Source organism: Ctenocephalides felis, unplaced genomic scaffold (genome assembly GCF_003426905.1).
Source record: "Ctenocephalides felis isolate EL2017-DRISC unplaced genomic scaffold, ASM342690v1 CF-g0.4_SCAFFOLD_03571, whole genome shotgun sequence".
Lineage (NCBI taxonomy): Eukaryota > Metazoa > Arthropoda > Insecta > Siphonaptera > Pulicidae > Ctenocephalides > Ctenocephalides felis.
In genome coordinates, this window is record NW_020539725.1 from 71,210,604 (window position 1) to 71,233,671 (window position 23,068).

Sequence of the window (23,068 nt, forward strand, 5' to 3'; positions counted from 1 at the left end):
AGTAAAGGGCCATTTTTTGTTGCGCCGTTGAAGATCGACGATCAACTTAAAAATATTTAATTTTTTTCTGCGAAAATTTTACTCTGTATTCGTAAAACATGTATAAATATATTCCTAAAATTTTGAAATGATTGATAAGGTAGTTTTTTTAATATAAATTCCCAAAAATCACCTTTTTAGGCGGTTACACTATAGTTATGCCCCTTAAGACTTTTTATAATAGGAATTACACTAGGGATGACCAGGTACGGTAGTGACAGTCGTTGTAACAGCTAAACTGTACTGATTTTGACACAGGGTCGAAAGGGGCAAAAATAATGTTTTTCAACAAAAACATCAATTTAACTAAGACCAAATGCGAAAGTTTCTGGCACAATATATTTACGATACAATTAAAGTTCAGCAAATTTGAATAAACAGCTTCTAAAGGTCGCAATGCGCCCATATATTAATAGTGTCACGATTAACTTCGTTAAATGACAATAAAGTGAATAAAACATATAATTTTAATGTCCTTTGCGGGAGCTCTATAAATTTCCTTCAAGCGTCTAATGAATTTGAGCGTCTTCTTCGTGCTGGTTGAAGTACGATAAGAAATCCATTACGTTAAATCTTACAAAATATAATGTTCAAGCTTTTTATGTTATATCGTAAAACAAACTCACAGACTTAACGACGTAGCTCAATTGAATATTATACGGAGACACTTTTGAAATGTTCTTCTTTTACAAAAACATCACAAAAGCATTTCCACTCATTTTAATATCCCCGCAAACACCTAAAGACCTCATTTTATAACAAAACGCATAAAACAATTTTATTATCAATGACGAAGAAAGAAAATCATAAAACGATTTTAAGATCTTTTCGGAAATGCGGCGAGTAACACGATCGTATTTCTAACAGAGTTTGTGGGCGAGGAAATAATATTAGTTTTGAAACGTTGCCCAACTTTGTGAAAATATCTTTAACAATTAGCTAAAAAAATATATTCGATTGAAAATATCATGAATTCGAACATCATTCTAATCCCGATTTTTCGATTATGTGGCCAATTGATTTAACGCAACGTATCTTTTTTCTTATTGATTGAAGTATCCTAATACATTTTCATTCACATTTTTTCTGGCAGTCTATAAATATATATCCGTGCATTAAATTATATTTCATATTGTTTTACGAGAGCGGAAAAGGGTTGTTTTATGGCAACGGCGTATTTTGAAAGGGCAAGAGATATTATCAAGTGCTCCTGGCTGCTGCCCCTTCGGCAATTAAAACACTGTTCATTTTAAAAGCGTCATAAACGGGAAACTGTACGTGTGTATGTATGTACACACATTGGCATTTGGGACAGGATACAGGATAGAACTATTAGAAAGGTTGACAAATTTTAAGATTTATTGCTGTGGTGGTTCTAAAATTAAACGTACATTAGAGTACTACAAATTTTTTAAGTGGTGAGAATTTAACTCTCTATGGGTCGAATTTTGGTTTCACATAAAAAAATTCGGGGTAAAAAAATATGAAATTATATGTCTATGTATGCAAATCAATAGACCAATTTTTGGTGTTACTGAATTACCATATGTATCTTGAAGTCAAAATGTTGTATAAGTATATAACTAATATTAAGATTGAGTTATAAATTTTTGAAATGTAAATAAATGTAGATAACCATGCAACTGGCGAAATAATCGAAAAATTAAAAGCCATAAATAAATAAATAAAATTTAAAAAAAAATATCTTGAAGTCACAACGGCCTACAATGTTCTCTGTGCTACTTTGTATGAAAATGTTATTTCAGTTTAAAAACTATATCATAGGTCATAAATATTTATAATGCTTGGCTTGACACCATCTAAGAATTCACATTTATGCATTATCGCACAAAAAAGCTATAATTATTTAATAAACCATCGAAAAATTGGAAACGAGATCTGATAGATACATGTACCAGAAGGATATTCAAATCATAGAATTCTGGAGAAATTATTTCCTATTTAAGGTTTGAATTTTTAGTTTTAAAAATATTTTATTTGGTTTTATAATTCAATCTCTATCTACATCGTATCCCCAAATCTGGCTTTTTTTTCTCAGAATTTAATGGTGTTTCAAATTTAAAAATTTTAAAGGGATTATAAAGGGATGATATATACAGCTGATTATATATATTTTCATTACTGTATCTTTAAAAATGTTACCATAATTAATTATGTCTTAAAAAATCTATTTCAAATTTTGTTTGTGGTAAGATTCTTGATGTTCAAACCACAAAAATCCAAGATGGAATCCCACCTTGGTATCAAGCTGTAGAGATTTCCATTTTCTCATGTAACTATAGATGAAAGTGAATAAACACTTAGTTGAATTCTACTAAAATAAATTATCACAAATAGAAGACTACCATTGGGTCGCCTTAAATATTTATTACTGTATTGGTTATAAAATTAAAATTAAATGGTTTTTGTGTGCGTGCGGATACAAATTTTTGTCGACGATTTCGGGAACACGAATCAACCGATTTGAATGATTCAAAGAACATTCAATTTGTATTGATGGGGAGACGTGTTCATTAGTTTTTGGCAAAGGCAGGTGCAGCCGTTTCGTAGATACAAGGCAAAGAGTGCCAAAGATGGTAATTCAGTTTTTGAGACAACGGAGCATCCGATTTGAATTATTCAGAAAATATTCTATTTCTTTTGACGAAACAAAGAACTAGTTGAATTTTTGGGCAGGCTCAGCGGTTTTGGAGATCCAATACAAATTGTTTTTTAAAAATCATTTGGTAGCCAAAAATGATCATCAGATATATGCACATCAAATTATCAGATACTTTATAGAGAGTAAGTTTAATAATGAGTAAGAATATTGTTTTTATTTCTATGGGTTCCGTATCAATGTTTATTTGTAAGTCTGTAACGCGGCGCTTATGCGCTTTGAAATTTCGTGTCTAAAACAGTTACGCAGCACGATTGCTTAGAAATAAAGTTCAACGTTTTCAAAATACAATTCAATTTTTTTAAAGTCATTTTTTCTTCAAAAAATCTTAAAAATCTAATTTCTTCAAAGTTTTCAAAAAAAAAAATTAAGTTTTTTCAAAAAAGTAAATTTTTTGTACTGCATGTTCCAGCAATTTACCATAAGGTACGATGCTCAGCATTCACCATAAGCCATATATTATTCATTCAATTTTTTTTATAAAATTGATAACGACTTTATATTCCTCGTGTAAATTTTCTTCTCCTCTCACCAACAAAAACGCCACTTTCCCAAATTCTCCACATAATTCAATTCCAAATATTTGATCTCATAAACCATCATGTTGTTTTGCTATTTCATAGTCTTGAACATTTCTTAACTCGCTCCGCAAAGAGTTATTATTGCGAATTACTCCACCGTCTGATATTTCTGACGTCTGCGTAAAATATTTCATTTTAATTATTAAATGTTTTCCCGTGAAATGTTTCCACGGAAAGTAGACTGACACAACATCAGAGCTACATAAACATGAAATGTTCAAAGAATTAATTATGTAATGCAAATTTTTCTATTTTCCTAGGAATGGGTATAATTTCATAGCTTTTACTTTATTCTGTTTGAGAAGACGCTCCAATTTGAATTGCGAGAGGAGAGGTTATGATAGTCGGGGAAGAAATGTAAACAGAATGGGAATATTTTGATGGAAACACGTTTTTCGAAGAATTTGGATTACGTAATAGTAAAAGGTCACTACCAATAATTCAAAAACAATAAATGTAGAAATTTTTTAACAACAATATTTGAAAGTAGAGGGCAAACGATGTATAACCAACTTTCACCATTTTTACAATCATGAATTAGCTAGGAGTTTTAATGAAAATAGTCAGATAGTTGTTTGTTGTAATATAATTGGTTTGGTTATCATTCTATTGCAGTATTTTTTGGTGTGCTGAAAGAGTTGACAGCGAATGCATTGTATTATGTTGTTAGACTTTCTTGGAGGTTCGACGAAATCAAATTGTACCTTTGTGCATCACCTTACCCTATATTTTTTATCTAAATATTTGTGGAAAATTGTTCGTCTAAACGGCAACTTCTATTCTATCAAACTTTTTATTGCAAAAAATAGAAACATTGTTAAGATTCTGTAAAGTTCATGCAACCTAAAATACGTAAAAATATCATTTTTTACAGCAGAAGGTATACCAAATATTAAATTTCTATATTTTATATAAACGGCAGTTCGACTCTGCTTTATTTTCAAATGACCATCAACAAGCATGCGACAGTTTCAATGGCTTTTGGGTGATAAATTTTCGCGGATAATTGCGACTTTTTTATCTCCAGTATTAAGGGTCCTATATTCTACTTTCATATCTGCTTTTTATATTGATAATGAATTTTTATCAAACCGGATTTTATCCATAACTAATTGAAGGTTATGGGACTTTTAGAAAACAAACGAATTTATTTAAAGATGCAGTTAAAAATGTTCAAGAATAATAATTTTTGACTTTGAAAATCAAGTTTTAAATTCAAATTACTTACTAACTGATTTTACAATCCACCTTTCGACCATCCTCCTTCGATACCATCCAAAAGGCACGGAAAATACTATTTTATTAATATAGATCGTACACAAAAGTTGGGCAGCATCCGCCGATATCGACCTGTAACTTGTTATAAGTTTCCATAATTAAATAAGGACCGCCTGCATCTTTTAAGCATTCGATAATTAAATCAGGCCTTCCAATTCCCCTCGGCATATCGGAGAAGAATTAATTTGCCAAAAGCCAACGGACGACGCGATAATTCGGTTCTATATTGAGATATTGAGTTTGCAGGGAGAGAAAAATAACAGATGTATATGAAAATATTTATGGGATAACTGTCAGAAATTTACTAATTGATTTATAAGGCGAAAAACTCTGAGCTTAAAGTTTCAAGAGACAAGTACTAAGGCTCATGAGACTTAACATCTTAAGATGGATGTAACTATAGTTGTATTTGTACCTTCTGATTTTTATATCGAGATTTCTTTTTAAATATAAAATAATCACTTTATATAACAAACAAAATCTTTGCTTTCCTAATAAATTCAATCTGCCAGTTACATATAATCATCTTATCCCTTTCTCTAGTACCCTTATTGGGCCAGCACAGATTTCACCGGTCTAAATTATTCACGACCCAATACTATTTATATTTATCCTACCACAAAAAGTTGCAAAAACGAATCAATTTCGGTTCAGCATTCGAATTTGGAATTTCATTTTTCAACTATAGTAACTTTTTCCTATGGGCGTCAGTTTTGCGCCCGTGCGGATATAGCAAATACATATCATTACCAGATTACGTAAACAGATCACGTTTCAACATCTGAAACTTGGATGTATAAGGCTGTGGACATATATTAATGGTTACAGTATTGATTTTAGGTATTTCTATAGACATATATTTATGTACAAACATTCTTACTTGTTGTACACCTAACGATTTGTTGTAAGTTTTCATTTCTTTCTTATTCTGGTTTAATGTTCTGGATTATTATTCTATCATATAAAAACATATTACAATTGCTCTTTTAGAATTAAGTTTTTTTTAATGCTCTTATATGCATCTATATAGGTTGTAGTATGCAATCCATATGCAACATCAGCAAATTTTTGGTAGTACTTTCAGTTATTTTGATAGTACTTACTTTAATTTTGGTGTATATACTTAAAAAACCTTTAAATCAAATGCCAATCTAATGATTGGACGTCCGGGTATGATGAAATTTTAGAATTACCACGTTTGCGGACGTGAATGCTATAGCATTCATTTTCATTGTGATTCAGAATTACATGAATGCTATAGCATTCAAATTTCAAAGTTATAAATCAAAACGCAGAAGTTTTAAAATTTGGTCTGTTCGACCATTCTGACTACCCTTATGAACGGGTAATTAATAATAAGAAACGCAAATTGCATAAAATAGAAGCGTAATATTTGACGTGAATGCTATTGCATTCATGGTATATAACGAATGAAATATGATATTCTGACTACCCGTATAAACTGGTAATTAATAATAGAAACGCAAATTGCGTATAATAGAAGCGCAATATTTGACGTGAATGCTATAGCATGGTTATAACGATTAAAATATGATGAACTGACTACTCTTATGAATGGTATTTGATCTTATTCAGCATATCACGTCAAATTTAAAAATAAAATGACAATGAAAATCAATTTTCGTACCTTGCTGAAACTTTTACAGTTTACGAAAAAAATTATTTGAAAAAAAATGGTTCCTAAAAATTTTTACTTTTTGATAATTTAGAATCTGCCGGACTTAATAATCTAGAACAATTTTTCACTCGTATAAACTACGGAAATTAAAAATTTCTTTCTAGAAAGTAGCGTCTATCTGAAAACATTATTTTTTAACAATTTTTGATATTAACGAATTTTTTCAAAATAATAAAAATCGAATTTTAGCATTAGCTTGGTTCATACTGAAGAGAAGTCTACAAGGAATCCTCTGTAAAATTTTCATGTAAATCGGTGCAGTAGAAGTTGAGAAATCGTGGGTATCTTATCGAAAAAGACAGTTCAGAGAAAAATGAGAAAGGGGATGTTTATCGAGGGCAAACAGCTATATGACGAAAAATAATTAATTTTTTAAAAATAATCTTCTGAGCATATCATTGAGCAATAAAACATGGAAAATATTAAAAAAAAACTTAAACGTGCTCTTTTCATAACACATTAAAACTTTCAAGATTATTATATGTGAGTATATAATCATTAGTTATTTTGTGCCAGGTTAAAATATATTATTTTTGATATATTTTTTGGTGCAGCAAATTAATTAAAAATAATTCAATCCTACGGACATATTGCATACATATAATGAATTGCAACATAATGAAATAAAATAATAACTAATTATTACATATCATAACAATAAAAAAAAAAGATTTTAATGTGAAAGTTATAATATAGTAGGCTTATCAATAACAAAATGTTTCATTTTGTTTATGTTTTACATATTTATTTATTCTATATCAGCCTTACTTATGAATTAAGATTAATTCATAGGAATATATTTGACTCCTATCCGAAGTTCACCATTAAATCAAATTATCACTCGACCTCTAATCCACAGTGAACAATAATTAACCTTTATCATGTAAATTATAATGTTTTGTCCGACAAGTCTCATTGACAAATATCATATCAAACTACTTGTCTTGTGACAGTAAGATTTGATAACACATTCTATACTATTATTTACTACATCCTGTTCCATAATCTGAGATCATTTGTAATCTCGACCTTTGGAGGTGCTCCAGAGCACATCTTTATCTGATTGTGAGTCCTTTGTAAGTCTGACTGATCCCAAGCAGGATTAGTGAGGGTCCTGTCGCTGTCACTCATCTATCAAACAACACAAACATAGTGGGGATGGACAGGGGATGGGTTTGGGGGTTAACCAGGCGGTAACCTGGGGTTGACCCGCTCGCACCGCCAGGAGATGTATGAGGATTCTTTGTCCGGGAAAAGTTTGGTTTTGTATTCGGGAAAGGTAGGCGCGCGGAATTAGGCTGCGGTCGCATGGTAAAAGAAAATATTATATGGGGTAAAGGAAATTGTTGTTTAATATAAATGAAATAATTCAGTTATTGCTTGCAAGTCCTAAATACGTAAGCTGTTCATACTCATCATTTCTTGATAAAATTTTAGTTTGTATGCAAAAAATATTGCAAACAAGTGTCTGGCTTAAACTAGCTGTGAGTGGCTTTTTCCCTGTTAATAACAATTTTTATTTTATTTATTTCGTGTTCTGCAAATATACTTTGGCATAAATTCTGATTGAAATTGCTTAAGCGCTCGGAAAAATTACAAACTTTAATACATTTTTATAATTTTCATGAATAAATTTTAGTATATTAATTCAGATTTAGATTATTTTTTTGGTTTTTAGCCACTATTGCGTTTGACCTGGATTCTGATCTTTACTATTTTCAAATAACTCGAAAATACTAAAAATAGTTGTGAAAAATTGTTTTCAGGCAAACGCTATTTTGCAAAAAAAATGTTTTTCGTAGTTCATACGAGTGAGACTTTAATTTAGATTAATCATTATTTTGTTTTGTTCATCCGATTATTTTGAGGGTTAAAATTTTGGGTATGATTTTTTAGAAGGGAATCGAATATAGAAAGAAAATATACTATCGTAAATAACTTTTTTTATATTACAAATATGATAAATTCATATTGTTAACTAAATTCATTGAAATAATAATTCACATCTAGAAACAGAATATTTGATTTTAATACAGCCCTTCAAGCAAAATAGCACTCTTTTGCCTTTGACCTAGATTTTTTTCTGAGTACCTTATAAAAGAAAAATCAAATTATGTGCAAACTTTGTTTTGGATTTATTTACATATGTTTTATGTGATATTAAACATCAAAAGCTCATATAAAGACTTTTCTTCATTTTTGCTAAATGTCAGAAAATGTCTTGCCTTAATTAATTCAGAAAGTTTCTTAAAGGTGAACTTTCATATATATATATATATATATATATATATATATATATAAATTAAGACAAATATTCTAAATCTTTTGCATTTTGAGTCATATCAAATTTGACAAAATCATTCTTTTTCTTACAATGTGCATGTTTTGCATTCATGGTATATTAAACTGCCCTATAAAATAGGAATCTTTTGTTACAAGTAATTTTTTTAAATTGAGTTACATCATTCAACATTGATTATAAATACAGATGTTTTCCAAATATATAAAATCTAGTCTAAAATTAAAGTGATCCTATACATACGTCCTGAATTTGTCTAGAAGCAATATTTGTCTGGAATTTAGGATTTCTGTCCTGGATTCTCCCAAATTTCCTAAATATATTTTAACTAAAACTAGTTTTCCACACATAATTCCTACAATAAAAATCCACACATAATTAAAACAATAATATTTCTTAAAGCTAAATATGAAAAGAAAAAGTTCTAATAAATTTCATGCAATTTATTAGAATTTCATGCAATATTTAACGCGAAAAGTTCATATTTAGAAATATTTAAAAAGCTTTGTTTGCATTGTTTAAGTATCTAAATATGACTAATTTGTTTTTATTATCCTTAAATAAGATTTTACTATGTATACTTCTCATTATTAACTAAATTAAAAAAAAAACTTTAGGTCATTTAACTTAACTAAAAGTGATTGAACCAAAAAATATGTCACTAATTCACATCTCATATAAGTTATAAAGAATCTTGTTCTTGGTACAGATTGTAATTATAACTTTTATGATAATTCTAATGATTAGCAAAACTAATCATTATCGACTAATGGAATCATTACCGACTTCTTCATAATTAGCCCGCCTACCCCGAGGAACAATTTACTCCAGTCTCCTCTAATTCATTCTATAGAGAACATTTCGAAACACGTACAATTGTAATCAGGAGACCGAACGTGACTTGGAAGATATAATTCTTCAAACAACACGTTTTCTTGCCCCATATAATAAACACGACCATATATCTGGAATAGGAGCTGTGACGGTTCTTTATAGCAACTCCTATTTATTTTCGAGTTAGAGATAGAAGGCGAATTTAGGGCAATTAGAGGATACATACACGTTTTTTGTGTGAAAACAATTTTGCTACTTTGAATTATCTTTACTAACATTGCTATTTAAAATAGCAAATTATATTTCCCATGGTCACCGAGGTGACCAGTTCAATTTCCACAGAGAAATTTTATTTCTGTGGAAGTCCCTGAGTGACCAATTTATCATCACCTTTACCGACGGCACTAATTTGCTAAAATAGCATATGTGGTATGTTAGTTTATAAAATAAACTCGTTTTATTACCTTGGCAATTTTATAAAAGTTTGCCAACTGTGTTAAATTTGATTATGATAAAACGAACAACTCGTTTATTTTGGGTTAATGTTTCTAAAGAGAGCTTTTATTTATATTTTAATTATTCGGTTAATTAATGAATGTAAAATTGTATATGCGAAAATTTATGGTACATTCTTTGTCTCAATTGCGCATAAGAGCATATGGTTTTGCGAATTTAGATTTTATACTGCAAATATGTAAACAGATGCAAATTTTACTGTGGAAAGTCTTCTGAAAAAAATATTTCAAGTAGCACTTCGTCACTTGAAAATATACAAATTTTTATCATTATCCCATGACCAGTATATTCGTCAATCCCAGTCAACTGGTTATATTCTACGTATAAGTTAGAATAATTCTGCAAACATAAAACTAATTATTATCCCAATTCGGTTTCCTATGAAAACCTATATTATCAGTTGGTCAATCGTAATGACCTATTTAAATGGTTAGTAGCCGAGTGGCAAATCGTTACAAATGCCTTTCTATATAGGCCTCGATATATGTGAGTTTTAATTCATGTGGAAACCTGAGACCAAATGTTTTTCCCTAAATGAAATGTTCGCTTGGCACGCAATCATTATTTTTAGATTTGAAGGTAAACAAACGCCATGAGCGAAAACATTAGAAGAATTTCAGTGAATGGAAGAAATTTATGGGTAAAAGATGCTTACTGATGCTACTTTTGAATGTTTACTCTAATGGGTATTGGTTTGTAAAAGATATTGCAATAATATGCTTGGTTGTGATTGACGAATATTTTCGTTACATAAAACAGTAATCAATTTGTATTTAAATTGAAATTTTTGAAAGAAGGAAAGTAGTACGAAATACCCCAAATGAGGAAAAAATATACTTATTCGTATTTAGTAAGTGCGGTTCTAAGATTATATGGTTCTAATTGCATTTTTGGATTTGCAAACGTAGTCCAAATATAAAATACCTTTTGTTAAGTATTAGATGCCCAACAGTAAAAAGGAGTTTTATTATTCATGGCGTAGTCTTTGTTTGGCGTTGAAAGATGGAAAATCAAATCGATTTTTTTTGCCTATATTGCTTTTTTATTTCTGCAAAGTTAAAGTGGTATTTTAAGCTCAAAAAGAGTTATGAGCTGTTCATGCTGAGGAAGCCTTAAGCTTACCAGTTTCAAAACTGGTTTGCCAAATTTCCATCTAGTGATTTTTGACTCAAATTTGATAAACGTTCTGGTCGTCCAGTTAAACTTGATTAAACGGGATATGTCCACCTTCAACTGTTATTATCAGCCAAATAATCAATTCTGATGTCTACCTTAAATAACCAACAAAATTAAACAAAGCAGTTGGAGGAAAACCTAAATTAACAAATCGAAACGGTGATTTATTATATGTATTATTGACATGAGTGACATTAGATAGAAATTATTGGATTTTGTTCGGGATATTTTGTGATAACCACCATCGTATTTTGATATTGCTCCTCCTGATTACTTTTTGGTTCGATCTTTACAAAACGTCTTATGTGGTTTCACCAATTCAATGATGATGATAGTATCAAATTGTACCTGACTTAATTTTTTGCTAATACAAATCATTTTATGAACGTGGAATAATGATGCTACTTCAAAAATGACAAGAACACATTGAAAATTACAAAATAAAGTTAGTTCCATGATAAAAAATATTAAAATTTCTAACAAAAATCCGCACTTCGTTGCCAACCTATTATAATTTACCTTTAACTTCCAGGGTGGTTATAGTAATGGGCTAAAAACCAAAAATGAATTTTTTTGCTTATCTTCACGTTTTCAAGGTTTCTGAACATTTTGGCATACCTCAGAAAAAATTGATGTATGTATGTGTGTTGTGTGTGTGTGTTTTGTATGGCCGCATTTTTTCGTCCACGGTTTCGGGCGCACGGACCAACCGATTTGAATGGTTAAAAAAACATTCGATTCCTATTGATAGGGAGATGTGCTGATTAGTTTTGGGCAAAGGCAGGTCCAGCCGTTATGGAGATGAAGAGCAAAGAGTGCAGTAAAAGGAAATCGAGTTTTTGAGAGAACGATTTGAATGATCCAAAAAGCATTCAATTTTGTAATGATTGGGAGAAGTGGTGTGGAATTAGTTGTTGGCAAAGGCAGGTTTAGTCATTTTGGAGAGCTAAATGTGCAAAAAATGGCAGTTTGTAAGAGATCTAAGCGTCCGATTTGTATGATTTAAAAAACTTTCGGCTTGTTTTGACAAAATAATTGCTTCTGAAAAAAAAAGTTCCAATTAATTTTTTCATTTTTTTTGTATATCAAAAATAGTTCAGATTTTTTTCTAAATTCTGACTAAAGTTCTATTATACTTTAAACAAATAATTTCAATCTTGCAATTCAGTTCATATAATTCTTATAAATATTAGACAATGTTACAATATCTATAATAATCTATTTGAAAACATTTATTATTCCTCGAACATTTCGTTACGGTACGGGAAGTTTCAGCAATTTTCCTTAAGGCACGATGCCATACACCACTAGTCTATTATTAGTAAACAGCTGAACTGCACAATCAGATTGTTTTCAGGCAGATTTTTCATTCGTAAGCACTGATTCAATTATTGCTCGAGTAAAAATCCGTTTTACGATCTGGCTCTTTTACAACGTTCTGGTCTATTCTGTAGAAAAAGTTCATTATTTTTGTTTCGGTAATAAAATTGATTCGTATTGCTTTCTTACCTCCCCTTTTCAGTTTGAGCTTTTGTAGTGGAATTCTGCGTTGAAAATGCGTTGTGCGCACAACATAAAAAGGCATCCAACTTTACGTTCTATTAAACAGAAGAACGAGGAGCGGATAAGTCCGATATAAATCAGGAATCCGTCAAACCGCAAGCTAAAACACAGCTGTGCGTTTGCTTATATAGTATTTGGTACACACCCCCAGGCGGATTTCTAGCCTAGGATAATAATAGGAACTCCAGTATCAAATTTTCTCAAAGGAGTAATGGAGCAACTTGTGCTTTTATGGACGTTTCTTCAAAGTTGTCTTATAAGGAGAACCCGCGCATTGCTTGTCTGGGATTTTGATGAAATTTGGCACATTGGTAGATTTTATGCCCAAACTGACCGTGGTAAAATATTAGAGGCCTATGAAAAGCGATTAGAGAGTCTCAAATCAAGTGTCATCTGAATCGAGCTTATGACGTGTATATTCGTCAACCAAAGAGTTGCACTGCAAAGATCGGATTAAAGCACATGGCATCGTGCTTTAAGGCAAATTGCTGGAACTGCTTGTACCGTAATTTAAAATTTTTATAAAATCACAAAAGAAAACTAGTGAGTGCCTTAAGGCAAATTCCAAGAACTTCCCGTACCGTAATTAAAAATCTTGGTACGGAACCCAAAAAAATTTACACAAAACGTGTACACATTATTAAATCTCTATAAAATATCTGATAATTTGATGTACATACGTCCAATAAACATTTTTGGCCACCAAATGACATTTTTTTAACTTATTTTTATTGAGAGTCTATTACCGCTGGATTTGCTTTCCCAAAAATTTAATCACTTCTTTATCTTGTCAATACAAGTAAAATGTTTTTTAAATTATTAAAATCGTCCATCTTTTTTAAGGTTTAGCAAAATGTTCAAAAACCTTTGAAACGTAAAGATATATGAAAAATTTCATTTCAGATTTTTTTAGCCATTACTGAACTTACCCCACTTAAAGTAAAAAAATTAGATTTTCTTGAGATTTTTGAATTTTTTCGAACATTTTTGAAAATTTTGAAAATATTTAAATATTTTTGAAATAATCGAATAAAATTTCCCTTCTTATAAAATCCTGATATGTTTTGAAAACTTAGATTTTTTTATGTTTATCTTGAATGTTTTTGATACCCATTAATGTCGGTTAGTCCGTGCTTGAAAATATCTGATTTTTGACCGCCAAATAGCATTTTTAAACTTTTTTTTGATATTCGCAACCGCTGGACCTGCCTTTAACCAAATCTCAAGTGAAATGTTTTTTGAATCATTCAAATCGGATGCTCCGTTTTCTCACAAACTTAATTCCGATTTTCTGCACTCTTTGATCCGTATCTTCAAAATGACTAGACCTACCTTTGCCAAAAACTAATCAGCACGTCTCCATACTATTAGGAATCAAATGCATTTTGAATATTTCAAATCGGTTGAGATGTGCACTCGAAAACCTCGACAAAAAATTGTATCCGCACGATATATACAAAACACACACATCAATTTTTTTAAGGTATGCCAAAATGTTCAGAAACCCTTGAAACGTAAAGATATGCAAAATTTTTTATTTTAATTCATTCACGGAAATGATTTATTAATATTTTAATATTATATTGTTAATAATATAATTAATATGTCATTATTAATATTTACTGATTTGTACCAATTTTTTCAAAAAAAATTTTTTTTTTATACGAATATGATTTTTATGTAAGTAACCCTCCATCTAAATTGCATGTTTTAATTTAATTTATAATTTTCAGCCTCACATTTCCTATTTTTCAAACTTTTAGCTGAATTGTACATTAAATTAATTTTAAACTTGTTATAAGAAATTATTTTAAAAAAATGGAATGTAGTGTTATTAAATAAGATTGAAGGTTTACCATGAATCAAACAAGTATAAAAAATCACACGTATAATTACTTCATATAGAATCAATTTCAAACATATCAATTTGAAAACAAAAGTGATAAAAATAAACATAATAAATTAAAATTAAATAAAAAATATTTATTTAAAAAATCGTTAGACCTACTATAAAATAAGATTTCTAATTCATTCAAAAATTCAGAAATTTAACTCTTCGTTTTTATTACTGCAAATAATTTGTCTACCAGCCACCTGTCTATTACCAAAGGGGCTTGCAAATCGTAAAATCGCATTGAAAAACGAGCTCGGATCCGAGAATAAAAGTAACTTACGAGAAAAATAAAACGCATGCAACACAAAACATACCGCCCCCTCCAAGTTCCTCAACCCTGTACCCCCAACCCTCCGTGTACTCGCACATTGAAGGGTAAATAAATTACATTAGGAATCTGAGGCGTTTACTGCAAATTTCATACGATACCCACTTGCTTTTTTATTTCGATTTGTACATATCAATTTATTTGTTGCCCGAATAGAAATGGACTTAGGAGTGCACAGGTGCGGGAAATAAAGGACTTAAATCAGTGAAAAAAAATTGGTATAATTGTAGTAAATGAAGTAATACGTCTCTTCCTTATGTTAAAAATCTTCTTTAATATTTTTGCAATTTATATCAAAATCAATAAGATTTTTTTCAATTTTTTGCCATGATGGAATATCAACTCATCAAATTTTTGGTAGTACTTAGAATATCCAAATAGAATTCCAATCCAGGGATTGGACGTCCGGGTATGATAGTATTATCAATTTGCAGCAAATATGTCGAAAGTATACTGTTGTATTAATAACTTTAAGAAATGAATATTAGATTATTTTTAAAAAAAAAAAATGTATCTCTTCCCCTGATGTCACTGTCAACTTTACCATGACAGATTTCACTGGCACAGAGCTTTAGTATGAGTTGGTAATTTTTGAAATATCACTTTTTTTATCCAACCTATTATATGCCAATCAACTGTATACAAATGACTACAGTAAATGCAGAGGGAAAAAGCTTTTCATACACATCAAAAAATATTTATTCTATTTTTAAATGTATCGATATGCTTCTAGCTGTCGGATAAAATTTGAAATGACTATGCTAGGATTATGAATATATATATATATATATATATATACATATTATATAGGATTATATATTGTAACATATACAAAGCAAATAGTGTTTCTCAAACTATTAATTATCTTACTTCAAAAATTGCTTTGTTTTATTTAAATTTGATGGTACATCTATGAAAATATTTTCTTCTTTTCTTGTGCACGAATGGTGTTATTTATTATCTTGTTTTTTAGCAATTTAAAGTAAAGGCAAAAATATTCAATAAAAATCATATTTTATGTAAAGTTTTTGGTTTCATTTTCTGCAGTATTTGTTGTGCATTTCTGAAAACTACATTGGTTCATTGTATCTTTTCCATTTTTTCGGCAGTGTCACATTTCAAACTTTTAAGGAGGAAAATTGTCATAGAATTTTTATTTTATCTTCGTATTAGTTTCGTCGACCTTTTTCAATTCGAGACCATGTATTTAGATAAATTCATATCTCACAAATGCAGTTGTTGTGCTAAGAAAAAAAATCTACTTATATTTGGGTATATTTCGTTTTTCTTTTTGATGACTGGTTTGCAATTTAAAATGATTTTCAAAATTTGAAAACCGTTTATATTTTTTAACTTACAATGATGCAACTTTTGCTAAATTTTCTTCAAAATATAATATTGTTGGATTGAAAAATTATCTTATGTTTTAATGTGTTAATGTTCTGTAAGCATAGTTTTAAATTGTCTGAGATTTTTTTAATTGTTTTTTATGTTGTTGAAGTCGTTTTATTAAATTTTGTTTAGTTTCTCCAACATAAATTAATTTGCAATCTAAACAACTAATTTGAGAAACCAGATTTTGAAAACGTTCAATGTTAAAAAAATTCATTGTGGTAGAATTGTTGACCAATCAGAGTCTCGATATAAAAAATAGCTATTTTTTAAGAAAAATAGAGTTCCTTATTGTATACAGATGACACCAGAGTGAGTCTATAAATCAAGTTAATATGATCAGTAGGATTGTTTATTTTATTTAAGATGTACGTATGTCTGTTATTAGTTATAGAATTAATTTAAAATAAGTTTAAGGGGTAAGGGATATCAGTTCATTTTCTTTAAATAACTTGATATTGCCTCACAGTTTTTTTTTTGTCAGATAAAAGTATTGCATAGTCAGTCAAATTAATTATAGTATCTCTTAACTTCCCGAAAATGAACATTTTTGCATATCTTCACGTTTTAAAGGATTCTGAACATTTTAGCATACCTCAGAAAAAATGGATGTGTGTGTATTTTTATGTATGGATGCAATTTTTCGTCCACGTTTTTGGGCGCACGGATCAACCGATTTAAATGGTTCAAGAAACATTCGATTTCTATTGGTAAGGAGATGTGCTGGTTAACTTTGGCAAAGGTAGGTTCAGCCGTTTCGGAGATACGAAGCAAAGAGTGCAGAAAGTAGAAATCGAGTTTTTGAGAGAACGTAGTACCCGATTTGAATGATCGAAAAAACTTATTCTGCTTGTTTTGACAAAATAATTGCTTTTGTGAAAAACAATTTTCTTATTTTTTTTTCAATTTTTTTTTTTTTTGTATATCGAAAATAATTCAGATTTTAAATTTAATTCTGGCTGAAGTTTCTAAAGCTCACCTATATACTTCCAATAAGTAACTTTTTAACTTTGTAATTCAGTTTCTATAATTCTTATAAATATTAGATAACGTTACAATATTTATAATAATCTATTTGAAAACATTTAATATTCCTCGAACATTTGGTTACGGTACGCGAAGTTCCAGCAATTTGCCTTAAGGCACGATGCCGTACACCCCTAGTTATGTTCAATTTTTTTATGAGTCGAAGGGTGTGTGTGTATGTGTATGTGTGAAGGTATGTATAATTCGGTACAATTTCGATCGATCGATCAATTTCGATATTTATTCCCGAACCCTTTGCCGGCCTATGTATATCATCATATCAGTGCTACGTGAGACTTCTAAATAAAGTTCTCTTTATTCTCGTACAAGACTTTTGCATTTGCGGCCTGACAGGCGCGCTTCCAGCATTGCACCGCCACACCGCCAGCACCGCCAGCACCGCCATCGTTCTATTCGAACGTTCCGGGATACATTTTATTGTAGTCGTATTATTTCGAATCGACAACGACGAATATCGCGCAAAAACCCATCGAACGGAATGGCTGGCACTATTGTTTGCAAAACGACTTAAGAATTCGGTATTGTTTTCCTCACGCAGAGAGGAAAATTCTCTAAGTATTCCTAGGGACAAGTGCGGAGTCCCAACGGGGAATTCCTGTCTCAAGAAGTTATTCAATGAGCGGAATTAATAGTTGTTCGAATACGGCGAAATGTATCATTAGTAGAAGTAGGAAGTCTGATGGAGGTAATAAATGTTTTTATGCAGTAGCTATTGATTGAAGTAATAAACTAGACATTTGCAGGTAAATGACTTAAAAAAGTGAAAAGATGTCTGCATGTTGAATAGAGTAATACGTCAGCTTTTAATCCCTTCCACTCGTTAATTCCGAGATTTATATTATTTTGGCAGCATCCGAGTGGAAGGGTTAAAATATTTCTTGCCATTTCAACTATATTTTAAACAGGTTTAAATTTTCATAATCAGTTCAAAACTTTTTTCAGGAAAGTTGATACAAAATGTTGCACTTTGCTGCTAATTGTACAAAAATGGCTTGGTCCATCGTCACTAATGATTTTTTTGATTTTGGTGTCAAACGATTCATAATGGCTCGATTCATAATTTACTACTTTATTTGGAGAACAGCTTCTGCTGTATACTAATACATTAAGTAATTTTCTATTGATTATTATTCTATTTGGTATATGAATCCGAGTATTATATGCCATTTGAAGTTACACACCCTCCAACAGTTCTCATCATATACGGAATTTATTTCAAAGTTTTATTAGAGATAATCCAAAATATATACGAGTATGATAGATGATGCACGTTCAAATAAAATCCTACTTCATCGGAAGGAGCAAAGAATCGGAAGAAAATCTATTTGAATTCTTCACGTAAACTAACCGAACCAAAGAAATCACTCTTTTCCTACAAATCGCCTTCATTTCAAAACTTGGAAAGAATAGTACGTGATTTCGATCTATCTCGTATAGGGATGAGAAAAATGAAGTTTTAACTCTCAATACCTACAAAATGGTCACGTGACCATATTCATGATATTAGCCCTCCAAATGATCAGCTAAAAATATGGTAGTCTAAAACAATGTCGTATTTGTATGAACTGCGGGCAAGTAAAAAATTGTTGTTCTCGCAAAATATTTAAAATTTGCATTTTTTTTAAAAATAGCAAAAATAGGAATATGAAGATGAGCGTGAATTACACTGAAGAGAAGTTAGAAGTATATTGAGAAAACTCTGAAAATTTCAAGTAAATCGGTCAAGTAGAAATAGTGGGTATCGTATCGAAAAAGACAGTTTCGAGAAAAACAGAGAAATGTAAAAATGTAACAAGTTTTATGAGTTTTCAAACAAACTATTGAGATATTTGCAAAAAACTGGAAAAGTGGTACACATATTCTTGAAAAAATAAACTTTGAAAAACAATAGACTAAAATAGACTAGAATACTAGTTTTTTTTAATAATTTTGAATTAGGTTGCTAATACCGGCTTCTTAGCAATTTCGTATGTGCTAAATGTTGGGAAAGCAATAATTTTCAAATTTCGATCCAATATTATATATTTTCTCCAGCACTACAAACAGGCCGTGTTTTAGCCTCCAAGTATAGAGGAGCAGAAGCCTCTGGATGCTCGGATTTTTATTGACGATTCATTTTCATGGGTCATAAAGTATCGTGCCCGGGGACGAATTTAAAGCGATTTTAATCAGCCCTTGTTCAAATTACGTCCTCTGTTGGCAGAAGCGACGTTAAAAGCAGCTTTTGTAAATGTTTGAAAAATACGTCAATCTAACGATGATGAAGAATGTTTTTTTATGGACACCGGAGATTATGGACCACTTTGCTAAGAAGGTTTGATGGCAAAGACGAGTGACTGTAGAAATTACTATTTGCAAAGTACGATGATCAAATATGGTGAGAAGAAAAACTTTCTCATTTGGATAAAATTATTATTTGATTATATTTAACAAGAATATATAAATTTTATCAAATCTAGAAGAAATCTTTGGTTCATTTAATATCGACTGCTTCAGTCAAAAATATGAAAATTTGGAAAAATATTACTAGACTTCTATATATCTCATATATTGAGGAGAATAACAACATGGAATATGAAAAGTTACACACCCAGATTTTTAAACTGATTGTGAATAAAATGTAGTAGCACACAACCTGTTATTTTTAGGTTTCTGTTTTTTTACTCGAATCATTTTATTTATTTTATTAACAAGTAACTCTTGATAGCACTTGCCAATACAATTTAGTACATTTTTTTCTTTCTTTTTTCCTTTCAAAATCGACAAGCCTCGAAAAATTTAAATTTATAGTTTAACAAATAGTCTTAAATATAGACAACTTGGAAAAATTCTGTAATTAGTTTTGACAATATTGCGATATTTTTTTTCATGTTAGTTACGGTCAATACTATCACCCTGTTTTGACGTTGAGTTCTGGGATATTCTGTTTATATATATATATATATATATATATATATATATATATATATGTATGTATGTGTGTGTGTGTGTTTGTGAATTTTTTCGACGCTGTATTCTAAGAAATATCAGGAATTCAAAAGTGTATTTTAAAACACCTAAATAAATAATCCCGATTACCTTTATATCAGAATAGCGTTTTGCAATTTCTCTCAAATTATATTTTCCTTTATAAACATAATTAATTATTAATTCCTGATTGATTGATTCTTTAAGATAAAAACAGAGAAAAAAACGTAATCATTAAGATGTAGACATACATCTCCTCAGAAGGATCTCGAAGGATCTCCAAATAAAAGGAAAAAAGTATAGAATACAAAATTGCTGACTTTACTCAAAGTTGACTTTTCGTTTTAAAGTAGCTCATTATTTATTCAAAAGGACATCATTTGGAACTGAAGCAGACGGAAATAAGGATCGAAAAGTCCAGTTGGAGAATAATAATGCTGAAAAGGCTATCGGTTTGAGAAAGAAAGAAATGCTTTATTTAAATATTTGTGGATGATGAAAAATTTAACTAGTAAAGATCAGTATTCTCTCTTAAGGCAAGTTACATGATCTTTTCGATACCTGTATATGATCAACTTAATCAATAAGAGGAGAGATTTAGCTCATTAGGTAAACTGTTCTACTTCGGTTTTTGCGAAAGAAAACGATAGTCCTTATCGAGCTACATCGAATGGCTTTTAAATTTTTGAAATCGCCAACGAAAAATAAAAAATCGTTATATCTACTGTTTCCAAATTTAGTCTTCAGATAGGCTTGACATTCAGAAAGCATAAAATTAGCAAACCGGATTTTTTCGCGTCAATCTTTGGGAAGTTCTAATTATTCTTTACATGAGTATTATGTAATTTTACAACAAATGGAAAACTCCAAACTCATCCCACTTATGATACATTACTATTCAACATCGATTTGAATAAAATACGTATTTTTCTCTAAATCATCATTACAATGAATTATTGTACTCGTCCGTTGTATTATTCGCATTGTACAACATAAGGACGAATCCCATTAGAAATAAATTCAATGTTATTACCCAATTTAGGCAAATAGCCAAGTTATGACAGAGCATTCGGTTCAGAAAACGGTGATTTGCTCGTTTTATTACTCTCAGTATGTATGTATGTACATAGAACTGAAGGAATACTTATGGCGATACATTGTCTCTATATTTCTCCGAGCATTTGAGAAGTTAAGCGCTTTAAATGATTGCGACAGAAACGTTCGTCGCGAATAGTAAGGAGATATATTTCTAGTGCGATTGTTAAAGTTTTTATTTTATTTTAATACTGAGGAAAGAGATTCTGTGTAAATTGTACAGGGTGTTCCAGAATTCAACGACCGGCCGAAACGGGAAGATAGGTAGTACGGTAGAGCGAGGATTTAAGGTCCGCGGGTAAAAAAGACATCCACCAAAGTTAAAAAATTTCCAACTTTATTTAAAGTGAACAGCAAATGATGGGGAAAAAACAGAAATGTTAAAAATCCATAACAAAAGTATTTTCTTTCGTTGCTATTTTTTTTTTGGTGTGAGCACTGTTATTTAGTTTACGAAAAATCTTATTGTTGCTTTTTTCATTTCTCTACACAGTCAAGAAAAAAACGTTGATTATACATGCCCTACGTGTCTTTTTTGTTCTTTCACATAATCTTTTCATGGGGGTTGATAGCGAATCCGTCAAGTTCTTGGCGTATTGATGAACTCTTACATATTTCCCCACACCAACTCCTGATACTTCATTTTTGCACCAGCGTTCATCAAAATTCATCGCTGCACATTGGAGTCCCCCTGCCTGGGAAACTCCATGAATAGAAAATTCGATAGAGAGCACACAAACACCCAAACACACATTGATATGATATATGTATATATATATATATATATATATATATATATATATACAAATGCATAAATATAGATGCATATGAATTTACAATAGTAAATAAGAACTGTATTCATGTATGCATGAGGAATGCCATCTTGAAATCGATATGCATTATTACTGTCTGTGCTGATTCAAAATTACTATTATAGTATTGATTAAAATTGGGATAAAAGTAATAATCGTGTGTTGACATAATAATTCTAAATAAATTATTGCAGTTCATTATAAATTGTTTAATAAAAGTTTGTAAATTTCTTATTTTGTGATTTCATTCATATACCATGCGTATACTATGCTTCAACCTTAATGATGATTAGTTTCCTTTCCAAGCACATTTTCATAATACGAATTTATTTTAGTTCTTAGTCTGTTTTTAAAATAGGTCCTTAGTAGTTCTTTGTTTGCAACATCCACAATATTTGTACATCAAAAGCCCATGCCATTCTTGTTTTCATAATTTTTCCAATGCCAGACCTAAAATTTTGGGAATGTATGTCAAAAATCAGAATTTTGTTGATTCTTCAAATTTTTGGCTCTTTCTATTTCAATCAGTTTTCGAAAACCTTACATCATCCAAATTTTAATACATTTCATTTAATTTAATACAAACAAGAACTCTGTCTGATTGCTCTGAGAATTACAGAAACATATGAACTTATTCAACAAAAAATACAAATATCTTATTCATATCTTTAACAATTTATGCATTTAAAAAAGCAGTTTTTGGGACTGCTTTGACAATTAAATCAAAGTTATTTATTACCATATTTCAATTATTTCGCAAATTTTCTCCTATAACAAAATCTTTATCTCATGAACGAATTTTACGATCCAGTGGCTCATCACGAGGGAATGTCATCACTGACACAAATTTGACGACGTAAACAAAATG

General features: G+C 30.2%; 1 protein-coding gene across 1 annotated transcript in view; it reads left to right on the forward strand.

Annotated features, from left to right (window-relative positions):
• Positions 1–23,068, forward strand: part of LOC113384706 (kinesin-like protein CG14535) — a 402,038-nt gene that overhangs the window by 246,618 nt on the left and 132,352 nt on the right. The window lies entirely within an intron of this gene.